The sequence below is a fragment of the Columba livia genome, chromosome 3 (genome assembly GCF_036013475.1).
Source record: "Columba livia isolate bColLiv1 breed racing homer chromosome 3, bColLiv1.pat.W.v2, whole genome shotgun sequence".
NCBI classification, from domain to species: domain Eukaryota; kingdom Metazoa; phylum Chordata; class Aves; order Columbiformes; family Columbidae; genus Columba; species Columba livia.
In genome coordinates, this window is record NC_088604.1 from 119,941,396 (window position 1) to 119,947,457 (window position 6,062).

The 6,062-nt window shown below is 46.8% G+C and overlaps 1 protein-coding gene across 3 annotated transcripts in view; it reads right to left on the reverse strand.

Annotated features, from left to right (window-relative positions):
- Positions 1-1,748: 1,748 nt before the first annotated feature.
- CCDC85A (coiled-coil domain containing 85A) overlaps positions 1,749-6,062 on the reverse strand; it is a 284,415-nt gene continuing 280,101 nt past the window's right edge. For all 3 annotated transcript variants that reach the window (XR_010471815.1, XR_010471813.1, XR_010471814.1), the window contains one exon: positions 1,749-1,885. The gene's annotated coding sequence lies outside the window, so the exon portion shown is untranslated. The remainder of the gene's footprint in view (positions 1,886-6,062) is intronic.

The following is a 6,062-nucleotide window of genomic DNA, read 5'->3' on the forward strand; positions in this document are numbered from 1 at the left end:
TGGTTCAGTGAGGTGCAGATGCAGACTTGCTCCTTCCAAGACACAGGTAAGTACCTCAGGATCTTTTGGCTTTAAAATGCAAAGAGGAGGCCACAAATGCAACCGAGTTCTGTCAGCCCCTGCTCCTCTGGCCTTTATTTTGTGTCCTCTGTCTCACTGTACCGAAGTTTCTGAGTATATTTAGAGTATAATGCCTTCCAGGCTGGTTATCCTGGGAGTATTTCTGAGCTTCTCTGAGCTAATTGCACATCCATTTCTATGAAAAAAAAAAAAAAAAAGTGTTGTCTTTGGTGTTTTGCAAGATTTTATTGAATTGTTCTTTAATATGATCAGCCCCAACCAGAAAATAACCCTGGAAGAGGCCACAATCCATGTCAGTCAAGGCACATGACACGGCTTGGAGAGAACCTGTGGTAAATCCAACTCCAGTTGACTTCAAAGAGGGAGCTGGTGACCTCCTTAAAATGCAGTTGAAATCTCAGCTTGACTGAGGTCAATAATAAAACCCCCCAAATAGCCCCAAACCGGTTTAAAGAACAGGTATAAAAGTACTTTGTTTCAGTGTTTTGGACACAGCAGTCCCTAGAACTGGGCCCTGGGCTGGTGTCTTCATCATCACGACTGAAGCATCGAAACCTCATGCGGTTTTAAAAAATAATAAGTGTTGGGATGTTTAGCTTTTCACATTCATCATTTCAGTCTTTGCATGATATCTTCAAAGATTTTGGTTTTAATAAAAATGGAATTGCTCTGCAATCCCATGAGTTTTGCTTTCAGTGAGAAAGTAAAATTGCACGACAAAAAAAAATCACAAGGAATGACAACAATGAAGTCAGGTTAGAGGCTTAATTGTTTTTAATTGGAAAATTATCTACTGGCATTATCTATGTAGACTGGCAACGTGTGGGAAAGTGAATGTGTTTGCTTTTTACAGCTCCATGGATACAAATACAATTTTCCCTTCTAAATATTTTCAGATTTCTCATGCAATGCTCAGAGTGTCTTTAGAACTTCTCTAGACTTGGGGGAGCAATACTGTGTTTTGCTTTGGTTTAGAATGATGGTTTTATGTGAAAAGTCTGTGGTCATGTATGTTCAGTGTAAACCTGTGCAGCGTTGGAGGTTCCAGCACGAGGCAGAGCGGCCTTCAGCAACGCGTCGAGGACCAACCTTCTGGACATTTGTATTTTCTTGTTTTGTTTTTTAGTTAAGGGGACTCGTTCTTTTTCAAGTAAAACCACAGCAAGAAGAACCGAAAGGATGGGCATTACTGGGAGCAAATAAAACCTCAACAAAATACACAGTGAATCCTATATAAAATATTGTTATTGGGGTAAAAATGTTTCATAAGCGTTCTTTAATGCTAGTACTTTCCTTGCCTTGTCTCTCTGTGGTACTTAAAATACAAATGGAGATAATCCTGTTTGATGTTTGGACACACTGTGCTGCATCACGTTTTGATTTGTCCATTGACAGAAATCGCCTAACTGTAAAATGTAAAGCAGAGATGGAAACAAGCCAACCAAGGGCAGAGGTTTAATTCGATTAAGACTTTTGGATTTCAGCACTCTGTAAATAAAGAGGTGGGAAATGGGGAGATATGGCCGGGGTGGAAAAAGTCGGTTCATCTTTTTGTACTGGGTGTACTTACTTGAGTCGGTCCTGCTGTTTGCTGGGAGACACTGGTTTATCTGCGTAGACAGCTCTGCGGAGGAAGCCCCACCAAACCGCTGCCTGACGGATTTGGGCTCAGCATCTCCTGGACTTGCAGGGAACAAACGCCGCCACCCCGCGCCGCACACGCCTCACCCGGCAGGTCAGCCGCTCTCTGACAACAACCATCCAAAAGCACTTTGCTGTTGTTTGGTGACGAGTAGTAAAACTTCTGCGGGAATTGGGTGTGATTAAAATCACAAGAAATTGTGATGACAGGGAACTGTGGTTCAGGATTTAAAACTACAATGTATCTTTGATATAACCAAACACGCAAATGTTAAATGAAGGAGGTTGTGGGGTATTTTTTTTAGTTTCTCCAAGGTACTAGTACCAGACCTAATGCCAGCTGCTCATTTATATATGAATATTTCATGGTGTGTTAACTCTTAGATTAACCCACTAAAATCGCTAGTTACTTTTATACTGTAATTTGTTTATGACCTTTGTGATTGGAGTATCTGAGAACACTGGGAGGTTAATGAATTCTGTATTTTCTCACCAGTGTGAAGTACTGAAGTAATAAGCTCTTGTTACACAAGGGAAAAGAGGGGACATGTCATGTCCAATATTTTAGCCTGCAATGAGCTGTAAACTAAACCCAGCTCTCCAGAACTGAAGCAACTAGGTCACTCCTGCTCTCACTAGGCCACCCGCTGGATGAATTACAATGTATGTTTTTAAAGCATATTTAAGTTGTTTGGGCCGGGATCCAAATTTTCCTTTCCTTTGGAAAATTTGCCTTTATTGCTCTGACACCAGCTGTTGTGGGTGGCTCTGACTGGTTACGATGATTGCCAAAGTTCTGGGTTTGTTGGGGGAAAGTAATGCTTGTGGCACAGATGGCAAATACTGTTACTGGCTTATTCTCTCTGAAAACTGTTTTTGTGTCGCGTTGTAGAAGGGGAAATGCTGCTCTTACGACACATACAGCATTGAAACTACTTGGTGCTGAAACACTTTGCAAAACTTTCCCATTCACACTGTGGCTTTGTTAATTTGTGAGAGCATTTGTGAATACAGTGTAGAAGAAAGATGAGAAAAGTTCAGAAGATTCATGTTGCCTGCTCTTTGCGCAGAGCACATGCTTCTCTTAGGTTGTCTCAGTATCACAGCGAGAGCAAGCGCATCTGCTCTGCTGTCATCAGGAGCAGTGCAGGACCTCCAGGGCTGACGACCCCGTTCAGCAACAGGTGTGCATCTTCTTTCATTTTCTTTCTGTTTCTATTTTTCCTCCCTCCCTTTCTTCCTCCTTCTCCTTCTCTCTCCCGCTCCCCCCCCGCCTCTTTCTCCCTCTCTGACCCTCTCTCCCTTCTCGCTTTCCTCCCCATCCCCCCTCTTTCCCCTTTTCTTCCTTCCCACCCTTTCCCCCTTCCAGACTCTCTCCCCCTTTCTTCCTTTCTCGCCCTTTCTCCCCTTCCTTCTCTCCCTTTCCCCCTTCTCCATTTCTCCTTTTCTCTCCCTTTCCCCCTTGCGCTTTCTCCCTCTCTCCCCCTTTCCTTTTCTCCCTTTACCTTTCTTGCCCTTTCTCTCTTTCTTTCCCTTTCCTTTTATCTTCCCTTTCCCTTCCTCCCCCTATCGTCCTTTCTCCCGCTTTCCCCCTTTCTCTCCCTTTCCCTTTTGTCCCTTTCTCCCTTTCCCTTACTTTCCTTTTCTCCCTTTCCCCCTTTCCCTTTCTCCCGCTTTTCCCCTTTCTCTCCCTTTCGCTTTTGCCATTTCCCTTTTTCCATTGCCCTTTCCTTTTCTCCCTTTACCTTTCTCCCTTTCCCTTTTGCCCTTGTCCCTTCTCCCCCTTTTTTTCTCCCTTCCTTGCCCTTTTTCCCCTCTCTTGCCCTTTCTCTCCCTTGTCCCCTCTCTCCCCCTTTCCTTTTCTCCCTTTACCTTTCTTGTGCTTTCTCCCTTTCTCTCCATTTCCTTTTCTCCCATTTCCGTTCTCTCCCTACCTCCCTTTCCCACTTTCGCCCTTGCCCTTTTGCCTTTCCTTTTCTCCCCGCTGCCCTTTCTGCCACTTTCCCTTTCCCCCCTTCCTTACTCCCTTTCTCTTCCTTTCCTTTTGTCTCCCTTTCCCTTTCTCCCTATGTCCCCCTTTCACTCTTGCCCTTTCTCCCTCTCCCTTTCCCCCTTTTTCTCCCTTTCCTTTTCTCCCTCGCCCTTTCTCTCCCTATTTTTCCCTCTCTCCCTTGCCCTTTTTCTCTCCCTTTCCTTTTCTCTCCCCCTTTCCTTTTCTCCCTTTACCTTTCTTGTGCTTTCTCCCTTTCCCTTTCACCTTTTCTCCCTTTTCCTTCTCTCCTACTCCCTTTCTGCTTTGCCCTTGCCCTTTCACTTGCCCTTTTCTCCCTTTCCCTTTCTCCGTCGCCCTTTCCCCCTTCTTACTCCTTTCTCTCCTTTCGCCCCTTCCCCTTACTTACCCCCTTTCTCTTCCTTTCGTCTCTTTCCCTTTCTCCCTATGTCCTCCCTTTCACTCTTGCCCTTTCTCCCTCTCCCTTTCCCCCTTTCTCTCCCTCACTTTTCCCTCTCTCCCCATTTCTTTCCCTTTCTCCCTTCGTCCCTTTCCCCCCCTTCTGTCCCTTTCCCTTTCTCCCCCTTTCTCTTTCTCCCCCCTTTCCCCCTCTCTCCCCCATCGTCCTTTCTCCACTTTCTCTTCCTTTCCTTTTCTCTCCCGCCCTTTTCTCCCGCTTTTCCCTTTCTCCCCCTTTCCTTTTCTCTCCTTTACCTTTCTTGCCCTTTTTCCCTTTCTCCCCCTTTTTTAGCTCCCTTCCTTGCCCTTTTTCCCCTTTCTCTCCTTGCCCTCTTTTCTCTCCCTTTCCTTTTCTCTCCCTTGCCCCCTCTCTCCCCCTTTCCTTTTCTCCCTTTACCTTTCTTGTGCTTTCTCCCCCTACCTCCCTTTCCCACTTTCACCGTTGCCCTTTTGCCTTTCCTTTTCTCCCCATCGGTCTTTCTCCCACTTTCCCCCTTTCCTCCCTTCCTTACTCCCTTTCTCTTCATTTTGTCTCCCTTTCTCTATCTCCCCCTTTCACTCTTGCCCTTTCCCCCTTTCCTTTCTCCCTCGCCCTTTCTCTCCCTCACTCTTTCTCCCTCCCCCCGCTTTCTCCCTCCCCCCTGCTTTCTCCCACTTTCCCCCCTCTCTCCCTTTTCCTTTCCCCCTCTCTCCTCTTTCCTTTCTCCCACTTACCCCCTTTCTCTCACTTCCTTTCTCCCTTTACCCTTTCTCACCCTTTTTCCCTTACCTCTTTCTCCCTTTCCCCTTTCCTTCCTTTCTCCCTTACCCTTTGCCCATTCTTTTCTCCCTGCTCCCTTTCTCTCACCCTTTCCCCTCCCCCCTTTTCTCCTCCCTTCCTTGCCTTTTCCTCCCTTCTCTGCCTCTTCTCCCTTTCTCTCCCTTGCCCTCTCTCCCTCTCTCCCCTTCTTCTCTCCCTTCTCCCTTTCCCTTGTGCTCTCTCCCCCATTTCCTTTTCTCCATTTCCTTTCTCTCCCTGCTCCCCTTTCCGCTTTTGCCCTTGCCCTTATTGCTTTTCCTTTTCTGCCCCTTTCTTTTTCACACCCATTGCCCTTTCCCCCTTCCTTACTCCCTTTCTCTTCCGTCTCCCTTTCTCCCCTTTCCCTTCCTCTCCCCCCTTTCTCTCCCTCTCCCCTTTACCTTTGTTGTGCTTTCTCCCTTTCGCCTTTTCTCCCTTTTTCCTTTCTCTTGCTACCTACCTTTCCCGCTTTTGCCCCTTGCCCTTTTGCCTTTCCTTTCTCCCCCACTTTCCTTTTCTCTCCATTGCCCTTTTCTCCCACTTTCGCCCTTTCCCCCCTACCTTACTCACCCTTTCTCTTCATTTGTCTCTTACCCTTTCTCCCCCCTACTCCCCTCTCCCTTTATCCCCTTTCTACTTCCTTTCCCTTTTCTCCCTCACCCTTCTCTCCTCTTTTTCCTCTTCCATTTCTTTCCCTTTCTTCATTTTTTCCCTTCCCCCCCTTTCTCTCCCTTTTCCCCTCTCTCCCCCCCATTGTCCTTTCTCCACTTTCTATCCTTTCCTTTCTCACTCCTGCCCCTTTCTCCCCCCTTCCTTTCTCCCTTTTCCCTTTCTCTCCCTACCGCCCTTTCCCACTTTCGCCCTTGCCCTTTCGCCTTTCCTTTTCTCCCCTTTCCCTTTCACCATGTGTCGTCCCTTTCCCCCCTGTTCCTTACTCCCTCTTTCTTTCCTTTTGTCTCTCTTTCCCTTTCTCCCCCTTTCCTTTTCTCCTCTCACCCCTTTCTCACCTCACTCTTTTTCCCCTCTCTCCCTGTTTCCTTACCTTCCTCCCATTTCCCTTTCCTCCCATTTTCCCTTCCCTCTGCTCTTCCCCCACGTTCTCTTTCTCCCTTA